The sequence below is a fragment of the Bos indicus x Bos taurus genome, chromosome 9, assembly GCF_003369695.1.
Source record: "Bos indicus x Bos taurus breed Angus x Brahman F1 hybrid chromosome 9, Bos_hybrid_MaternalHap_v2.0, whole genome shotgun sequence".
In the NCBI taxonomy this organism is placed as follows: domain Eukaryota; kingdom Metazoa; phylum Chordata; class Mammalia; order Artiodactyla; family Bovidae; genus Bos; species Bos indicus x Bos taurus.
The window spans coordinates 52,009,072-52,031,430 of NC_040084.1; positions in this window are offsets into that span (position 1 = coordinate 52,009,072).

Genomic DNA, 22,359 nt, shown 5'->3' on the forward strand with positions numbered 1-22,359 from the left:
AGTCTTACAGACAAACAGACACACACACAAACACATATATTTTAGTCCTCTCTCAAATGTATAACCTCACCCACTTCCTGCTTCTGATTCCCACAATCTTAAATTTAATATATTGTGAATCACCTTTTCATATCTTTTTAGACACAGAATAGAGAAGCCAATTTATAATTTTCTATTATAAACATGCTTAGATTATATGTATAACAATAAAAAGTAAACATTTTTGTTGTTTAGTCGTTAAGTCATGTCCTGTCTTTTGTGACACCAAGGACTGCAGCCCGCCAGGATTCCCTGTCCATAGGATTTTCCAGGCAAGAATACTAGACTGGGTTGCCACTTTCCTCTCCCAAAAAAGTAAACATATAGGCAATAAACAATAAAATAGTCAATAATAAAATGTAAAAATTACTTTAAACATTTTCTGTACTCTGCCCTAACATCTAAGCATTTCAGCATTTTTCTTAGATGTTACATTTATTTGTAGTCATAATACCAGTTAATATCCAAAACTCTCATAACCCAATCAGATTTCAAATTTATACAAAGATATATTCTTCAGTTAAATACAAACTTATGGAGAGGAAAATAGTGGCAATTACATAATTGGCAATGTTGATGACCATGATGATCACAGCCTAGCACTCATTACTTTTCACAGTTTCCCTAATACTCAGTTTCACAACAGCTCCTTTAGGTAGATGAAGTTGATAAACCTTTTTTCCTAAAGAGAAAAACCTAAAAGTTCAGTTGTTTTGTTTGTTATCAAATAAATTGTTCTGATTTTAATATCCTCTTCTAGATCACAAATAGCAAGAAGTGAAGGAAAACTGCCCTATACAATTCAAATCTACAGCATCTGTTCACCATTCATATATTATTTTTCCAATCCTTGTATTAGAGTTAAAGGAATACAGACACTAAGCTTTTGATACCAATCTTCTTTTCTTGATAACTAGGTAGTACCAAATTTTACCTATCAATTAAAATGGTTCAAGTCAAATGGGAATATTTTAAAAGTAAATTGCATGTAAAGATGTCATTTCTCCCAACCTGGTCTGTAGATTAAATGCAGTCTCCATCAAAATCCCAGCAAGTTATTTTGTTCATATCAAAAACTGATATTAAATTGTATATGGAAATGCAAAAGACCCATAAGAACATTTTGGAGAATTGACATTCCAGAGTTCAAGATTTACAATAAAGCTACACTAATCAAGAAAGTGTTGACAAAAGGATAGACAAATAGATCAACGGAACACAATAGAATGCCCAGAGATAGATCCACATAAATACAGTCAGCTAATCCTTGACAAAGAAACAAAGATAATTTGATTGTGCAAAGATATTTTCAATAAATGAGGCTGGAATAATTAGCCATCTATATGCACAAAATAAAGAATCTGGACACAGAACACATAGATTCAAAAAATTAACTTAAAATGAATCATGGACCTAATGTAAAATATAAAACTATAAAACTTTTAGAAAATAGCACAAATGAAAATCTAGATAACCTTAGGTAAGGTAATGACTTTTTACTTACAACACCAAAGGCATGATCCATGGACAAAAGAACTGACAAGCTGGACTTCATTAATGTTAAAAATTTCTGTTCTGCAAAAACACTGTCAAGAGAATTTTTAAAAAGCCACTGATTAGGAGAAAATATTTGCAGAAGACATTTCTGATAAAAGACTGTTGTGAAAAATATACAAAAAGCTTTTCAAATTCAACAATAAGAAAACAAACAAACCAATTAAAAAGTGAGACAAAGGTTTGAACAGACACTATACCAAAGAAGATATACAGATGCAAATAAGAATTTTAAAATATGCTCCACATACTCTGGCCATCATAGAAAAGCAAATTTAAACAACAAAGAGATACTACTATCCACCCATTAGAATGCTGGCAAAAATGTAGAGCAATAGGAATTATAATTCTCAGTGCTAGTGGGAATATAAAATGATAAAGCCACCATGGCAATTTCTCACAAAACTAAAAGTAATCTTATCATATTGTCTAGCAAGTATGTACCCTGGTATTTACACAAAGGAGTTGAAAACTTGTCCTGCATGCAGATGTTTATAGCAGCATTATTCATAATTGCCAAAACTTGGAAGCAACTAAGTTGTCTTTTAGTAGAATAGATAAATGAACTGTGGCATACTTAGATAATAGAATATTATTCAGAGCTAAAAAGAAATGAACTATCAAGCGATGAAAAGATAAGGAGGGAGTTTAAACACATATCATTAATTGAAAGAAGCCCACTTAGAAAGGATATGCACTGTATGATTCCAACTACATGACATTCTGGAAATGGCAAAACTATGGAGAGTAAGGGGATCCGTGGTTACACTGGTTAGGGCAAAGAAAGGATGAATAGCAAGAGCACAGAGGATTTTTAGAGCAATGAGATTGTTCTGTAATACTACAATTCTTGATCCATTTCACATGTGTCCAAATCCATTCAATGCATAACACTAAAATGCACCCTAATGTAAGCTTTGGACTTTGGGTAATAATCATGTGTCAGTGTAGGTCCACTGATGGTAACAAAAGTCCTATTCTGGTGAGTAATGGTGTTGTAGGAGAGTCCGTGCATGTATGGAGGGCAAGGAGTATATGGAACCACCCAGTACTTTGTGCTCAGTTTTGCTATGAACCTAAAACCGCATTTAGACTATTTTTAAGTAGTTTTCATACCATCTGGGTAACATTTTAAAATGATAATCTGAGAGTTGGGTACTGGAAGCAGTATTTTATAGAGCTTTTGGAGTTTCCCTTGGGAGTCTTCATAATGCTGTTGGGCTTCTACTTTAAAAGACTTCATTTTGCTAAGGGTGGCATTTCCCCCACTTTGAAGATTCTAACATGTTTTAAAGGTCCTCTTTTTGAAGAAATGAGTATCTGTGGAATTCTCTGATGAGAAAGTTTCCTATTCCAGGAGAAAAGAAGTCCTCTGTTGAAATTATTTACCAGATTATGGTTTTAACCCTGGAGACAGTCTAATCCCTGACAGGGTTATCATCTTTTTGAAAATATTAATATGTTTGAAAAAAGGTTCTACTTCTGAAGAAATTATTATTGCTAGAAGGAGGCTATCTTTAAAATTTTAGTAAGTTGTTGTTTTCAAGTATATTCAGTAGCATAGGATGACTTCACTGGGGAAGCATTAAAGTAGATGTAATTTATTCTATCAGCAATTTTATAGAATTCTATGAACACTGGAATAGAACTAGTATCTCATGATGCGTGTGAATCAATATTTCCATTTATTAAACTAAACAGATAAGTGAAATGTATGTAACTTTATTTATATGCCTGACTAGTCATATATCGGAGAAGGCAATGGCACCCCACTCCAGTACTCTTGCCTGGCAAATCCCATGGATGGAGGAGCCTGGTAGGCTGTGGTCCATGCAGTCGCTAAGAGTTGGACACGACTGAGCGACTTCACTTTCACTTTTCACTTTTCACTTTCCTGCATTGGAGAAGGAAATGGCAACCCACTCCAGTATTCTTGCCTGGAGAATCCCAGGGACAGGGGAGCCTGGTGGGCTGCTGTGTCTGGGGTTGCACAGAGTCGGACACGACTGAAACGAGTTAGCAGCAGCAGTCATATATATTTTTTTGCATATTATTTATTTTTTAATTTTTATTTTATTTTGGGGTATAGCTGATTAATAATGTTGTGTCAGTTTCAGGTATACAGCAAGGTGATTCAATTAAACATATACATGTATATACTCTTTTTCAAATTATTTTCCCATTTAGATTATTACTGAGTATTGAGCATAGTTCCCGGTGCTATACAGTAGGTCCTTCTGGCTGTCTATTTTAAATATAAAAGTGTGTACATGTCAATCCCAAACTCCCAATCTATCCCTCCTCCTCACCCTTCCCCCTGGAAACCATAAGTCTTTAAGTCTATGAGTTGGTTTATATTTTTTATTTTTAATATATAATAGAGTCTCTTAAGCAATGATAAATATTAGGTCCAGCATTAGACTACTAATAAAGGAAATACATACTCTTTATCAATAGTCCTTTTTTAAACCCATTTCTAAAACCAAGTATTTCCAGAGATCATACAATATTTCTCATGTGGAGAATTCACATGAATGAACTGAAACAAGATAAGAGGAATAGAGAAATTATAATTATAAATATTTTAATGTTTCATAGAGAAAAGAAAAAATAAATGAGAGAAAGGAAGGAGAAAAGAGAAGTGAAGAAATAAATTAGGTGATTATGCAAATACTGTCTTACATATTTAATGCAAAGAACTGAGTCATTGTAAAGACCCTGATGATGGGAAAGATTGAAAGCGGGAGGAGAAGGGGACGACAGAGGGTGAGATGGTTGGATGGCAACACTGACTTCATGGACATGAGTTTGAGCAAGCTCTGGGAGTTGTTGATGGACAGGGAGGCCTGGCGTGCTGCACATGGGGTCGAAAAGAGTCGGACACAACTGAGTGACTGAACTGAACTGAATTGAACTGTCCTACTTATTTCCCTGTAGGATCTGAAATACAAAGAGTAAATAAATGCAAATGGGGGGGTGGTAAAAATAAGGAACTTATTGACCTGTCTAGTTTTAATAAAAACAATAAACTGAAACCCAATGGTTGCATTTTAGTGAGGCTTTATTTAAAATGTTTTTTTTTTTTAATTTACCATGTGTTGTATATGAGAAATAAGCTAATTTTAAAACATCTTTTATGCAACTTGAAAATCTCAGGAAAAGATATCCGAGGTATCAGTACAGTTCAGTTGCTCAGTCATGTCCAACTCTTTGCGACCCTATGGACTTCAGCATGCCAGGGTTCCCTGTCCATCACCAACTCAGGGAGCATACTCAAACTAATGCCCATTAAGTCAGTGATGCCATCCAACCATTAAATCCTCTGTCATCCCCTTCTCCTACCATCTTCAATCTTTTCCAGAATCAGGGTCTCTTCAAATGAGTCAGTTCTTTGCATCAGGTGGCCAAAGTATTGAACTATCAGCTTCAGCATCAGTCCTTCAATGAATATTCAGGATTGATTTCCTTTCAGATGGACCGGTTGGATCTCCTTGCTGTCCAAGGGACTCTCAAGAGTCTTCTCCAAAACCACAATTCAAAAGCATCAATTCTTTGGTGCTCAGCCTTCTTTAAGGTCCAACTCTCACATCCATATATGACTATTGGAAAACCCATAGCGTTGACTAGATGGACCTTTGTTGGCAAAATAATGTCTCTGCTTTTTAATATGCTATCTAGATTGGTCATAACTTTTTTTCCAAGGAGCAAGCATCTTTTAATTTCATGGCTACAGTCATCATCTGCAGTGATTTTGGAGCCCAAGAAAATAAAGTCTCTCACTGTTTCCACTGCTTCCCCATCTATTTGCCATGAAGTGATGGGACTGGATGCCATGATCTTAGTTTTCTGAATGTTGAGCTTTAAGCCAACTTTTTCACTCTCCTCTTTCACTTTCATCAAGAGGCTCTTTAGTTCTTCTTTGTTTTCTGCCATAAGGGTGGTGTCATCTGCATATCTGAGGTTATTGATATTTCTCCCAGCAATCTTGATTCCATCTTGTGCTTCATCCAAGCCAGCATTTCTCATGATGTACTCTGCATATAAGTAAAATAAGCAGGGTGACAATATACAGCCTTGACATACTCCTTTCCCTATTTGGAACCAGTCTGTTGTTCCATGTCCAGTTCTAACTGTTGCTTCCTGATGTGCATACAGATTTCTCAAGAGGCAGGTCAGGTGGTCTGGTATTCCTATCTCTTTATGAGTTTTCCACAGGTTGTTGTGATCCACACAGTCAAAGGCTTTGGCATAGTCAATAAAGCAGAAGTAGATGTTTTTCTGGAACTCTCTTGCTTTCTTGATGATCCAACAGATGTTGGCAATTTGATCTCTGGTTCCTCTGCCTTTTCTAAAACAAGCTTGAACATCTGGAAGTTCATGGTTCATATATTGCTGAGGCCTGGCTTAGAGAATTTTGAGTATTACATTACTTGTGTGTGAGATGAGTGCAGTTGTGTCCATGTGTATAGTTCAATTCAATCTCCCACAACATCCCTTCATTTGAATTAATGCAGAATTTGTTAATGTAGGAAACCATAACTTCATATGAAGAAAGAAAGGAAATGCAAATTACAAATGCAAATCTCGGCACTAAAATTTCAAGGCAGAACTTGGTACTGGATTTGATAATCTAAAACATGATTATGGCTATCCTTGGTGGCTCAGAGGGTAAAGCGTCTGCCTGCAATGCAGGAGACCCAGGTTCGATCCCTGGGTCAGAAAGATCCCCTGTAGAAGGAAATGGCAACCCACTCCAGTATCCTTGACTGGAGAATCCCATGGACAGAGGAGCCTGGTGGGCTACAGTCCACAGGGTCGCAAAGAGTCAGACACAACTGAGCGACTTCACTTAAAACATGATTAATTACTATTTTCAGGGACCATGAATCTAATTATGTTATATCCATTTACAATCTTTTTCCAATGCAGTATACACATGCATGGCCTTCTTCAGTGGTTCAGTGCTAAAAATCTGCCTGTAGTGCCGGAGATGCAGGAGACTTGAGTTTGATCCCTGGGTCAGGAAGATTCTCTGGAGCAGGGCATGGTAATGCACTCCAGTATTCTTGCCTGGAGAATCCCATGGACAGAGAAGCCTGGCAGGCTACAGTCCAAAGGGTCACAAAGAGTCAGACACCACTGAAGTGACTGAACATACATGCATGCATACATATATATGTATTGATCAATCAGTCATCAACTATTGTACATGTACTATGAATATAGTAGGTATTGTACTGTGGCTAGAAAATCTGTATAAGAATTTCACTTAATTTTGTGTCTTCATTCAAATGATAACCAGAAGACCAAGGAATAATTATCTCAGAGAAACGGAGGTATGATTATAAGGGAAGGTGAGAGGGGATATCAGGAAGCAAAGAAAAGTATTAATGAAATCTGGATAAGGATATCAGATGTGCTCTGGATGTCTAGTTCCAGTAAGGCTAGAGGTATTTTACCTCTTACTTCCATAGTGGGGACAGATAGGGGAGACACATATGCCAGTCTGATCCCTAGTGGTTCTTCCCTCTCTGACCTGAGTAAATAAGTAATATAAATGGAGAGAAAAAAAAAAAAACAGTGGTTCTTCTGCAAGGATTTTAGATGTTAAAATCCCATAGGAAAGACAGGACAAACATGTGAAAAGAATTTGAGAATGCGTAACATACTCCATATAGTAGAGAGAGATGTAAATTGCCTCTTTAAAGTATGCGTGGCAATTCTGCCTCAGAGTTTCTAAAATCTCACCCCAAACCACTCTTCTTTAAGAGTGGATATGCATCTTTTAGCTGATTCGATCATGTTTTTTGTGCTTCTTAATTCAAATCTGAAATAATCTGATATTTGCAGTTCTTGTAAACTACATGCTTTAAATTATTTTGAATTTGATTGGCTTTAAATGGAAGACAGTAGCATAGCTCAATGCTAATACTCATATGTTTATATATAGATCAAAATGCATACATTGCAGAATAGTTAATGATCCCCCAGTGAGAAAAGATGGAATAAAGGAATATATATAATGAAACTTATTTAATAATTTTCAACCAGATTGAATTTTCTTTGACTTTTTTAGGGAATAATTCTCTAAGGACAATCATGTTAGAAGCAATGTGCATGGTCACTAAGGCTATTTTTGTTCTGTATTTCAGGCTTAAAATATACCACACAAATAGAGTAAGATGCTGAAAATATATGTACTCTACCCTGATTAATGAATGCTATAGATATCTTTTTGCTCTGTCTGCTTGGTTAGCTTTGTTTCAAATGTGATACAGATCTCATGCTGCATGGCAGATCCAGAAATAGTCCATGTTCTTTAAATTCAGGCAATGTATCATATTCTATTACATCATGTCACATCAGACTATGACAGTAAAGCAAGAGTTATGTGGGTATGGACCAGTTGGTAAACTGGTCCCAACAAATGACAATTTGAAGATCAAGTACAATATTCTTATGAAAAAAATATTTTAAAAAATAGAGTCATAAATAACATATAAGACATGAAGGAGACTTTCCTATTTAGTTGCAATATCAACTTCCCACATAATTTTTCCCAAAACTGAAAAATGCAACTTGACCAGATATATTTATACAATCTGGCACTTAAATAAAGGTTTCCTACATCATATTTTGCCTTGGTATTTTTTATATATTAATTATGGAAAGATTAAATAATGCATCAGAGGCTCTTCTCACATCATGTATGTCTAAGAATACAATGGGAGACATTAGAGACCAAAAAGAAAGACTTTCAAGGATAAAGACTTTCAACATTCCGAAAATGAAGATCATGGCATCTGGTCCCATCACTTCATGGCAAATAGATGGGGAAGCAATGGAAACAGTGAGAGACTGTATTTTCTTGGGCTCCAAAATCACTGCAGATGATGACTGTAGCCATGAAATTAAAAAACTCTTGCTCCTTGGAAGAAAATTATGACCAACCTAGACAGCATATTAAAAAGCAGAGACATTACTTTGCCAACAAAGGTCCATCTAGTCAAAGCTATGGGTTTTCCAATAGTCATATACTGATGTGATAGTTGGACCAGAAAGAAGGCTGAGCACCAAAGAACTGATGCTTTTGAATTGTGGTTTTGGAGAAGACTCTTGAGAGTCCCTTGGACAGCAAGGAGATCCAACCAGTCCATCTGAAAGGAAATCAATCCTGAATATTCATTGAAGGACTGATGCTGAAGCTGAAGGTCCAATACTTCGGCTACCTTATGCAAAGAACTGACTCATTAGAAAAGACCCTGATGCTGAGAAAGATTGAAAGCATGAGGAGAAGAGGATGACAGAAGATAAAATGGTTAGATGGCATCACTGACTTGACAGACATGAGTTTGAGCAAGCTCTGTGAGTTGGTGATAGACAGGGAAGCCTGGCATGCTGCAGTCCAAGGGTCACAGACTGAGCAACTGAACTGAACATGTAAATATCAATACTTTTTCCTCTTTATGTTAATTTTTATTGGAGTATAGTTGCTTTACAATTCCGTGTTAGTTTCTTTTAAAATATATATAGTTCCAAACAATAGAGCATATTAAATAAATTACAAGCAAACCTGGGAATACTAGAGGGAAAAATTAAGAAAATAATAGATGATAGTTTAGAATTCTGTAATTTTAAATTTCTCTGATACAGCAAAATGATTATTTAGAATGTTTAATCAAATTGCTTGTGAAAAGTGTATTTTAAATAGTATTGATAAGAAACTAAGGGAGATTCTAGGTAAAGAATAAATACTCTTTGTTTAAATCATAGCATTATTTTTTTGGTTTTATCCTAAGGCAAAAGTAAACAAATTGGACTTAATTAAACTTAAAAGCTGTTACACAGCAACGGGAATCATGAGCAAAATGAAAAGACAACCTAAAGAATGGGAGAAAATACTTGCAAAGTATATGACAGATATGGGGTTAATATCCAAAATATGTAAATAGTTCATACAACTCAACATAAAAAAAAGGGCAGAAGATCTGAACAGACATTTTTCCAAAGAAATCACACAAATGACCAACAAGCACATGAAAAGATGCTTGAAATCTCTGATCATCAGAGAAATGCAAATAAAAACCACATTGAGATATCACCCCACAACTGTCAGAATGGCTATCATCAAAAAAAAAAAAAAAGTTGACCAGGACATGGACAAAAGGGAAACTTGACACTGTTGGTGGGAATGAAATTGGTGTGCCACTATTGAAAATAGTAAGAAGTTTCTCAATAAACTAAAAATAGAACTACCCAGAAACTCCACTCTGGGGAAACATCTGAAAAAATAAAAAAACACTACTTTGAAAAGATACCTGCACCCCAATGTTCATAGCAGCATTATTTAGACTGCCAACCAGTCCATCCTAAAGGAAATCAGTCCTGAATATTCATTGGAAGGACTGATGCTGAAGCTGAAACTCCAATACTTTGGCCACCTGATGCAAAAAACTGACTCATTGGAAAAGACACTGATATTGGGAAAGATTGAAGGCAGGAGGAGAAGCAGACAACAGAGGATGAGATGATTGGATGGCATCACTGACTCAATGGGTGTGAGTTTGAGTAGACTCTGGGAGTTGGTGATGGACAGGGAGGCCTGGTATGCTGCAGTCCATGGAGTCGCATGAGCAACTGAACTGAAATGAACTGAAGGTATGGAAGAAACTTAACTGTCCATCAACAGAGGAATGGATAAAGAAATAGTAGATGGAACACTACCTAACCAATTAAAAAATGAAATTTCGCCATTTGCAACAACACGGATGGGCTTGAAGGTTAATATGTTAAACAAAATATTGATAAGTCTGACAGAGAAAGACAAATACTGTATGCTATCACTTGGATGTGGAATCTAAAAAATACAACAAATTAGTGAATAGAACAAAAAAGAATCAGACCCACAAAACAAACTAGTGATTACCAGTGGGGAAAGGAAAGACAAAGAGGGGGAATAATAAGGATAGGGTATTAAGAAGTACAAACTATTACGTAAAAAATAAGTTACAAAGATATATTGCATAGCACAGAGAATATAGCCAATACTTTATAGTAACTACAAATGAAGTATAACTTTTAGATTTGAATCATACGTTATATACCTGCAATTTATATAATATTGTACATGAATAATAATTTTTAAGAATTCTAGGTATAGAAGCAGTGAAGGAAATAGAAAAACAAAACTTCAACAATTCTAGTAAATTATTACAAAATTTTTTACCTTGCGGTATATTTATGAGATTTTTACAACAGTCTTCTTTGAGCAGGTTTTCCCAAGTGGCACAGTGGTAAAGAATCTGCCTCCCAATGCAGGAGACATGAGTTTGATCCCTGGATCGGGAATAAACCATGGAGTAGAAAATGGAAACCCACTCCAGTATTCTTGCCTGGAGAATTCCATGGACAGAGAAGCCTGGGCAGGATACAGCCCATCGGGTCACAAAGAGTCAGACACGACTGAAGATGCACACACAGCACCTTCTTTGAGCATCAATATGTCCCTCTTCATGCCCCTAAAACTATCCTTGCAACTTTGAGGAAGAACGTTAGATAGAGAACGGCCATAAGTTATGCAGCAAAAAGAAAAAGGTATGAACTGGAAAGGACACCAAATCTTAGTAACACCTATTTGGAGAAGGAAATGACCACATGAATTCATCTAATTATTCTTTTATTCAATAAACATCAATTATCAGCTATGTGTTAGGAACAGTGTCCGGCAGTCCATTCTGAGTCACACTGGAACCTCAGAAAAACAAAACATGCATCCCTGTATCGAGTATATTCCTGTGCTTTGACTTAAGAGAAAGTCTATATAAGTGCCGTCAAAAGTATGATTATATATTAAAAGCCCTGCATTGCCCAATCTATTTCAATGCTACGTCAAACCTGACGAACTTAACCAGTGTGGGTTGTGGCACTTGCCAGGCTGGAGGACTGCAGAGGATTGGAACCCACTGATCACACCGTAGTGTAGCCTAGTGAAAGGACACAGAAATATGTATTTATTTTTAAATGTGATATTATGTTCATAGTGTACTTTTTGCATTCTTCAAACATTACACTCAAATATTTATCTTGATTATTGAGTAATTGATGTGTTTTTTACATTTTGCATTTCACAGGTTTCACCCTAATCCAGACTTTGGGTTCAAACTTGGATTACAAAGTAGAACACAATAGGGTGTCTGCTATCAAAGAACTGAAACTTTAATAGGAACTTTGATTCCAAATCAGTATCCTCTATCCTCTATCCTATATAGGAGAAGACTCTTGAGAGTCCTTGGACTGCAAGGAGATCCAACCAGTCCATTCTGAAGGAGATCAGCCCTGGGATTTCTTTGGAAGGAATGATGCTAAAGCTGAAACTCCAGTACTTTGGCCACCTCATGCGAAGAGTTGACTCACTGGAAAAGACTCTGATGCTGGGAAGGATTGGGGGCAAGGGGAGAAGGGGACGACAGAGGATGAGATGGCTGGATGGCATCACTGACTCGATGGACGTGAGTCTAGGTGAACTCCGGGAGTTGGTGATGGACAGGGAGGCCTGGCGTGCTGCGATTCATGGGGCCACAAAGAGTCGGACACGACTGAGCGACTGATCTGATCTGATCTGATCCTATAGTCTTTTCCCTCCCTCTCTCTCTCCACACAGGTGCATACACCACACACATGCCGGCACATGCACACACACCCAATTGTATCTTCATCTTTGCTTAGAGTATTTCACATTTCCTCTGGATGTTTTCAGACTACTTATTTCCAAAAGTTTTACTCATATGTCAAAATATTCAGTTTTCCACTGTTCCTTAAGTTTCACCAACAATTTTAATGGAGCCTTAATGCTCAGTGCTTTGGCTTTTGAGATATTATTTCACTTTTGTTCATAATGCCAGGTATCTTCTGTTGTTATTGCCAGAGTCACTCTCCACTCTGCTCTCTGACATGAGAAGCTGACCCACATGGACTCTACCAACAACTTTTTTATCTTCTAGCTTATAGTTGGATTCTGTCAATGGGGATCACAAAACAAATTGGAAGGATGGTGGAGAGTGAGGTCAGGATATTCACTGCCTGTCTTCTCCCTTGGCAAGTCTTCTCAGTTGGCTATGTTCCTCAACTACTCTTTCTTAAGGCAATATCTCTGGATTTTGGTAACTGCTCCCTATCCTCCCTGTGAGACTGAAGAGATATCAGCTCTCTTTTTTTACCCACTCCATTTTTTGAGTTTCCCCTTTACCATGTCCACATCTTTGTAGAACATCCCTTGCAAATACAAAGTTTCAGTTTATTTAAACAGATGTGCCATCTATTTCTGGATGGAACCTTGATTGCTACTCCCATTTATCTTACTGCAGTGATCACTATGCCGCCAGTTACTATTTATTTTGATGTTCACTTTTACCTCTGTTTAAATTATTTTCTATCTTCTTTTGTTGGATTATAAAATTCTTATGTATTTTTTAAAAATATATTAAGATCTTTTATTAAGATATTTTCAAATAAGTTGATACATTACTCTGATGCTTTAAACATAGTATTTAAAACATAAGTTGACCTTAATTGATATGGAAATCTCATTATTAGAAACATGAAATACTGTAAAGTGATGCCTCAAAGAGCTTTAAAATGTTGCACAAGATCCTACAACAATCATAGACTCTCATGCAATTACGTTTATAATTGATTTCTCTTTCCCTCCTGCCACTTTACTCAACACATTTAAGGATATCAATTAGCCATTGCCTTCTCTGAGGAGGTATGCGCTAAGCACTACTTAAAGTACACAGGACTTTGTAGTATCATCCATGTACCCCTAAAAGGTACCCCTATATACCTCTTTTCTCTCTCTCATTTGATATTTTGAATCTGCAATCATCTTGGAAATGTAACTAAACATAAAAAGCAGACCTGAGTAAGGATCTGGGGGCCACCTTACAAAAGCACATATGGACTTTTAGTAAATGGGCTTTGTGATTATTGCCAACTGTTTTGTAGCTTTCAGCAGCCCATCTCTGGGTTTAAAACTACTTTTCAGAAAGTTGGAAAACAGACGTCAGAAAGAGGGATGAATGAAGATTTATAAGCATGGATCCCTTGGATAGCTTATAAATATAATTGATCACTTATGTCATTTCTACTGTGTTGCTGCTACTGCTGCTAGGTCGCTTCAGTCGTGTCCGACTCTGTGTGACCCCATAGACGGCAGCCCACCAGGCTCTCCCATCCCTGGGATTCTCCAGGCAAGAACACTGGAGTGGGTTGCCATTTCCTTCACCAATGCATGAAGTGAAAAGTGAAAGTGAAGACTCTCAGTCGTATCCGACTCTTCGAGACCCCATGGACTGCAGCCTACCAGGCTCCTCTGTCCATGGAATTATCCAGGCAAGAGTACTGGAGTGGGTTGCCATTGCCTTCTCCAAAATATCACACAAGAAGTCACAATAAAAAGTATGAGAAAGATGGAATTGAGATTAGGAAGACGATCAGAGAATGTAAGAAAAAGTCATGCACCATCTTCTTTCCTTAATTCTGTCTGACCGTTTTGGAGGGAGGCAGGTGACAAACCAATGTGATCAACCTCTTCTATCCTCACATTTTAAAAACATTGTCTTTTCATTTTTATTTCATTTTTATTCTTCTTGCATTAAAAGTTGATTATTATTAGGCTATGTTCTTATTATGATGATTATTATGATTATTATTAGGCTAAATTCTATCTCTATTTTCCAGTATATTTAATTTCTGGTCCCCATGCATTTTACTGACTTGCATAATAATCTTGATGTCATTGCAAAATGGGCATGAAGGTTTTGTGTACAATAAGAAAAATTAACCTCTTCAAAACTGCTTCTTTTCTAGATCGATGGACATTCCTATTAGTAACTGCATGCAAGTTGGTAGAGCATCTGTCTCCTGGTTTGCTTCCTTGTCAAATTTACAGATTATTCTGCATAACTTTTCACCCTGAATCTGCACTCTACAAGACAAAGGTAAAAAAGCACACAGCCAGTGCAACACTCTTTCTTTAGAGAATGAACATGCAGTGCAAATTCATGCTGTGAGGATCTGTAAAGCTCCTTGAGCCTATGAACAGGTGTGAAAAATGTTGCGACAATCTGGAAAGCATATTTTAGACCAACTACTATTGTATTAGTTAGGTAACAATAAAACTATTTACCCACAAAAAGCAGTGTATAATACTCATTTTTAATATGAGAATATAACTTTGAGAATCTGAATGTTAAAATGGTCCCCCATTAGAGAATGCACAGGTGAATAATTAAAAAGTCAAAATCAAAATACTGACAATAGTCACATATTTTATACATAAAAAGATATGCTTTCTCCAGTTTGAATCACAAAAATATTTCTTTGCAAAAGCTGAAAAGAGTAGAATCCAGATCCTGAATATTTAATAGAAAATAAAATGATATTTATTTTTAAGTGCATTCTACATTCAACACAACTGCATACGCACAACAAATCTATTGCGTTGCCCTGACATAGTTACTGCAAAGGTTTTTCCTTTGCTATCCCAAGGGCCCAATTGATTTATCTGCCAGAAGCCTAAAGCCCCAAAATAAGATAGCTTTGAGTTTACAGAGGTCATTTTTCATTGTCTAAATAAAAATTTCTAAACAAAAATCTCTCATCCTGTTAACCGCAGGGTCCTTATCTCCCCAGAGGCTACAGCAACCTGAAAGAAGCCATTTCAATTCTTTCATGAAGAAAGATAAAAGCAAGTTTTCGATTAGAAAGCCCAGCAAAGCCTTCTTATTAAATAGTGGTAACAGGAACTAGTTGAAAAGGTAAAACTGTTCTAGGACAGGGCGGAGGAAAGAGGGAAATTATTATGCATGAGACAAACCTTATACAGGGAGTGCAAAGACAATCGAAGACGGTGATATCCAAGGAGCCAAAAGGCAGTTTATGAATCCTTGTAACTCCTCACAGTTGTTCTACCCAGCTCCTTAATAAACTGCCTAGTTCTATCAAGCATGTTCTCTTAATTGTGTGCACCCACTTTTATCAACTAACATTAACTATGTGTCTCGATAATTATGCATTCAGGCCCATCTTCTCTGATCTGTCATCATTCAAAGTGCTTATGCAGCACAGGCAGGGGTGGAATGTGGCATGCTATCCTAGCTTCAGAATAATAGATTTTGTGAGGCTAAGCTAAAAGGAAATTATCAAAAATTACTTCATAGACTAAGTTTTGATAAAGAAGATAAACATAGACACTAATGGTGATGCCTTGGGAAACAAACCAGAACTGTAGAAGAAAAGAAGGATGCTGCTATTTGAAGGGAAATCTGTTATAAATGAAGGAGAATAAAAAGCACGGCTCATATTTTAACACAGTTCTTTTAGCAAAATGTACAAGGAGAAAAGAAATAATTTGGGGGCATGTTTACACTAAAACATAAACTAGTTCATTTATTTTTTTTTAATTAATTTTATTTTATTTTTAAACTTTACAATATTGTATTAGTTTTGCCAGATATCGAAATGAATCCGCCACAGGTATACCTGTGTTCCCCATCCTGAACCCTCCTCCCTCCTCCCTCCCATACCCTCGCTCTGGGTGGTCCCAGTGCACCAGCCCCAAGCATCCAGTATCATGCATCGAACCTGGACTGGCAATTTGTTTCATACATGATATTTTACATGTTTCAATGCGATTCTCCCAAATCTCCCCACCCTCTCCCTCTCCCACAGAGTCCATAAGACTGATCTATACATCAGTGTCTCTTTTGCTGTCTCGTACACAGGGTTATTGTTACCATCTTTCTAAATTCCATATATATGCGTTTCATTTATCAATTAAAGTGCCAGCGTAGCTTTCCTACTGTCTTTAAAAAACAGAAAAGGCCTGAGGTTGGGGTTGGGGGTGGGGTACTTAAATCAGTAAACAATTTTTAAAATCTTTCTGTTTGTCCTCTAAATATGTATCCTATTAATTTTTTAGATTTGTATTAATTTAAATTTTGACATAAAAAAAGTACTTCCAGACAAGAATAAACAGTCAGACACAGTCTATAAAATGTCTGGCTTACTTTGTCTTCCATTCTTAGCCATGGTGTATTAACAAATAATGAATATAATTTTTTTTCTCTCTGTTTAGATACATATTCTAAAAAGCACTTCAAGATACCCTTAATTATGTACCTAACAAAGAAAATATTTCAACTCATTTCTTCTAAGAAAATGCGAAAATAAGATTTCTATACATTAATTTTAAAATTCGTCAAAACCTGAAGGTTACCCAATAAAATACTTTCAGAAAGTATGGCTTCATATTAAGTATTTTCATGTTACTATTATTATATCTGATAGAAAAGATCTAAATTTTCTAATATTCTGTAGAGAACTAATCTTAGTGGATTCAGACAGAAGTCATGTTGCTCAAAAGCAAACAAAGAATGAGAATACCACATAAGGGTTTTTTTCTCTGTGTGTGTGTATAATTTTGTTTTTGTTTTTTGTACAATAGTTATGGTGATTAAGTGGTAATACCTGATTTGAACATTTTTCAACCAAAATCATCTTGACTATTTTCTATAGGGAATAACTTTAAAGATTAATGTATCACTAGTTCATGTGTTACAAGGAACCCAATACTGTCTCATAAGAAAATATGTGCCCATGAGGCCACCTTCAGGCAAAGTGTGAGGGTTTTCTATCCAGTGATGAGTCTTCTTTTATGCTTCAAGTATTGCTTATAAGGTACTAAACACAAGACCAGTTTTACTGTTTATGAGATATATGGATCTGCCCAGAATCAGAAGTACAAAATACTCCTTCCTTGACTTCCATCAGAGAGTGGAATATTCATTTCCCAGATCTTACATGTCCATCAAAATCCAAACTAAGGAAATTATGATGCTTAGGGGAAAAAAAAAAAAACAAAACTGAAAGGTATTCCCTCCTTGGCAAGTTAAAATCTGCTTCCTATCAAAATGTGTCTCTAGAGAAGATCATACATGGCTTCAATTGGCCTCCTATATACTTGATACTGGTAAGCTGGTTTTTGATGCCCCTGACCCACTGTTTAGAAGAATGCATACAACAAGCAACTCTATAAAATTCTTAATTGTATTTCATGTGTAAGTCTGAAGAAGATATTACCTCATATCAGGATCCACATGAGAAATTTTACTTAGAAATCAGTGCTCAAAAATAACTTACCCTGAGAAACTACTAGAGCTTACCTTTGTCGATATTAAGCTTTAGACAATTGATTTTATCTATTTTGTTCTTATTTTTTTTTTTGTATTTTACAATTATGTGTACGTGCTTAGTCACTCAGTCTTGTCCAACTCTTTGCAATCCTATGGACTGTAGCCAACCAGGTTACTCTGTCCGTGGGACTTTTCCAGGCAAGAATACTGGAGTGGATTACCATTTCCTTTCCAGGGGAACTTCCTGACTCAGAGATTGAACCCGACTATCCTGCATCTCCTGCATTGCAGAGGGATTCTTTATCACTGAGCCCGCTAGGAAGCCTTTTACAATAATAAATCATTTCAAATATTTTGGGAAACAGAGTGTGGCATAAATAATAAATGGAATAGTTAAAATGATTGAACTCACATTACAAAATCCATACAAATTAAAAGGAACACCTAATAAACATTGTGGGAACAGTGGAAATAGTGGCTGAGTTTATTTTTGGGGGGCTCCAAAATCACTGCAGATGGAGATTGCAGCCATGAAACTAAAAGACACTTACTCCTTCAAAGGAAAGTTATGACCAACCTAGACAGCATATTAAAAAGCAGAGACATTACTTTGTCAACAAAGGTCCATCTAGTCAAGGCTATGATTTTTCCAGTGGTCATGTATGGATGTGAGAGTTGGACTGGGAAGAAAGCTGAGCACGGAAGAATTGATCCTTTTGAACTGTGGTGTTGGAGAAGACTCTTGAGAGTTCTTTGGACTGCAAGGAGATCCAACCAGTCCATCCTAAAGGAGATCAGTCCTGGGTGTTCATTGGAAGGACTGATGTTGAAGCTGAGACTCCAATACTTTAGCCACCTGATGAGAAGAGCTGACTCATTTGAAAAGACCCTAATGCTGGGAAAGATTGAGGGCAGGAGGAGAAGGGGATGACAGAGGATGAGATGTTTGGATGGCATCATCGACTCGATGGACATGGGTTTGGGTAGACTCCGGCAGTTAGTGATGGACAGGGAGGCCTAGTGTGCTGCAGTTCATGGGGTTACAAAGAGTCAGACATGACTGAGCGACTGAAGTGAGTAAACATTGGCCTGCATAATGGTCAGGTAAGTAGAAAAAGATGTCAAGAGGCAGATGTTTGTCCATTGTTAGTGCAGTTATTCGCAATGCCAGCAGGGACCAAATTGTTCCATCTTTCTGCACTGATATCATTAGACTGTTACTTTTTTTTCATGTCTGCACTTTTTCACTCTTAGCTTTACTGCCACTCCTAAGTAAGACTATATTCAAAGATAAGAGGCAGAGTGAAGGAATAGTACCAGCCGTGCTTATGTCAGGAAGAGAGTATCACCAGATGCCCCAGCAGACTTTTCCTCAGGCCTCATTGGCTGTAACAAGAACACATGGGCCCTTTTGCTACAAGGGAAGCTGAAAAAGAGAGTACTCAGCTTTCTGAGATGGCAAAAGAAAGGGTAGTATATTCAGCATGTAGATATCAAAAACAATATAAAACAAAACAAAAAGAGCTTCTAAATACTCATTATTAAGTTCAGAAAGAATAAGGTACTATATATGTGGTTCTATGTCCGGAAGATTCCCCTGGAGAAGGGAATGGCAACCCACTCCAGTATTCTTGCCTGGAGAATTCTGTGGACAGACCATGGCATTGAAAAGAGTCGACACAACTGAGCGACTAACACACTTCCACAGGTACTTTTCACTGTAAGTGTATTTGCTGTAGGCATCTTTGCCACAAGCATTTTTGCCATAAATATTTTTGCCACATAACTAATTGGCCAAGTCCATTTTGCCATGATGAGAAATAACTAGTTGACAGTTTGATTTGACAATTTGGTTTCATGTGTTAAAATGCCGTATGCTTCTTCCAGTTAGAGACAATATTGATGGCTTTATGGAGCTGAAAATTTTCCTGAAGAATTGGTTTTTTTATTTTCAAACATACTACATTGGAAGATGTACTCAAAGGCACAGAGTTGAAGCCACATTTCCCATAGAAATCTGGAACATCTAATATGTGACAATATGCCAAGAACAAACGACAGTGAAGCAACTTTCACGGTACAATAGAAATCTCAGGTACAAATACACATCCCAGCATTTGGAAACGTACCTCTATTAATGAAGGAAGCAATTTAAGTGAAAAAATAAAAAGCATCATGTTGAGTGGTGATACAAGTGAATGACAGAAAAATAAAAGTATACCACCATGAATGAACACAAGTACTTACGTACAATCTACAAAAGAAAGTCAGTTATTTGTGCAGTATGCCATGAATCTACACACATTTTAAATGTAACCAAATATTTTGTATTTTGCCTGTGTCAATTTTGTTATTCATTTTTCCTATTTCCTTTTATATTTTTCTTTTATTCTTTGTTATTTTATCTTTTATAGCAAAATTGCCTGATGGCCAATTGTGCAACAAAAACGCTGCAGCAAAAAATGTCCATGGCAAACGGTGAAGATGCTAAACGTGATATTGAGTATGAGAGCGCTACAAAATAGTTGAGCAAGTTGTAGAGTTTTGTCTTTACAATGTGGATGGTTACTTTTTAAATGTGTTAATTGTGATGGCATCAACTATCATTACCTAAGATCTCAAGGCCCAGAATAAAGTTAAAGTGAAGTTCAATCTTGTGAAAGTGAATGTAATTTGCATATCAAATAGAGTTCTTAATGATGTCCAATTTCTTTAGCCAATTCTTGTTAGACCTGATAGGTCATCATTGGTCTCATATTGCATTATGGGTGAAAAGGAATAAAATGTGAACTCTGCCTGTACCTTTTTTCACACACTGTTTCTGTTTTCTTTATTCTTATTATATTTGTGCTTTCTTTGCAAAGTTACTTTCTTTGCAAAAAGTTTTTAAGTCACACATTTCTTTTCCAAGCTTCATTTACTGCAAATGAGTAATGACATCCATAAATCCACTTAATTAGGAATACAGAATTATAATATTTAGCATTTACCTTAGTATGTGTCAGCACAGTTCAAAAGGCTTTAGTCACATTTGTACATTTAATCATCACAAAAGCCAAAGATAGGTACTATTAGTAACTACATGTTATAAATGTAAAATGTGAGGCTCATTGAGGGTTTAGTGGCTACTCAGCTAGTAAATAGCTGAGCTTGAACTCAAAAACAGACTGCTCTAATCCCAAAGCATCTTTTCTTCACCACCCTATCAAAATTCAACCAAGCAAATGAAATGGAATTTTAAGGCATACTTATGGTCTAAGAAAAAGTAAGAAGTCAAAATAAGATCAATACAATGGTATAGCTGTATTGAAGGCAAACCACTGGGAAATTTCAACGCATTTTTACAATTGTATATATGGTAGAGTACAACAAAGTTACATACCTAGGATAATGACGGGCATCAGAATATTCTCAATTACTTCCTAAGAAAGATTGGAATAGTTTTTTCTTTATAAAAGCTGTAAGCCAAAAGAGTATTCTAAGCTCTCAGCCAAAAAGGGGAATTCAATGAATTTTAAACCATCATTCAGTTAACAGACCACCTTACCTGCCTCCTGAGAAATCTGTATGAAGGTCAAGAAGCAATAGTTAGAACCAGACATGGAACAATGGACTGGTTCCAAATTGGGAAAGGAGTCTGTCAAGTCTGTTTATTGTCACCTTGCTTATTTAAATGTATGCAGAGTACATCATGCAAAATGCCAGGCTGTATGTATCACAAGCTGGAATCAAAATTCCAGGGAGAAATATCAATAACCTCAGATATGCAGATGACACCACCCTTATGGCAGAAAGTGAAGAAGCACTAAAGAGCCTCTTGGTGAAAGTGAAAGAGGAGAGTGAAAAGGCTGCCTTAATTCTCAGCATTCAAAAAACTAAGATCATGGCATCTGGTCCCATCACTTCATGGGAAAAAAAAAGTGAAATGGAAACAATGATAGATTTTATCTTCTTGACCTCCAAAAATCACTGCAGATGGTGACTACAGCCATGAAATTAAAAGATGCTTGTTCCTTGAAGAAAAGCTATGACAAACCTAGACAGCATATTAAAAAGCAGAGATATTACTTTACCAACAAAGTTCTGTCTAATCAAAGCTATGGTTTTTCCAGTAGTCATATATGATTGTGAAAGTTGGACCATAAAGAAGACTGAGCACCAAAGAATTGATGTTTTTGAACTATGGTGTTGGAGAAGACTCTTGAGAGTCCCTTGGACAGCAAGGAGATTCAACCAGTCCATCCTAAAGGAAATCAGTCCTGAATTTTCACTGGAAGGACTGATGCTGAAGCTGAAACTCCAATACTTTGGCCACCTGATGTGAAGAACCGACTGATTGGAAAAGACCCTGATGCTGAGAAAGATTAAAGGCAGGAGGAGAAGGGGATGACAGAGGATGAGATGGTTGGATGGCACCACCAACTTGATGTACATGAGTTTGAGCAAGCTCTGGGAGTTGGTGATGGACAGGGAGGCCATGGGGTCACAGTCCATGGGGTGTGCTGCAGTCCATGGGGTCACAAAGAACTGGACATGACTGAGCATTTGAACCAAACTGACTGTCAGCATTTAA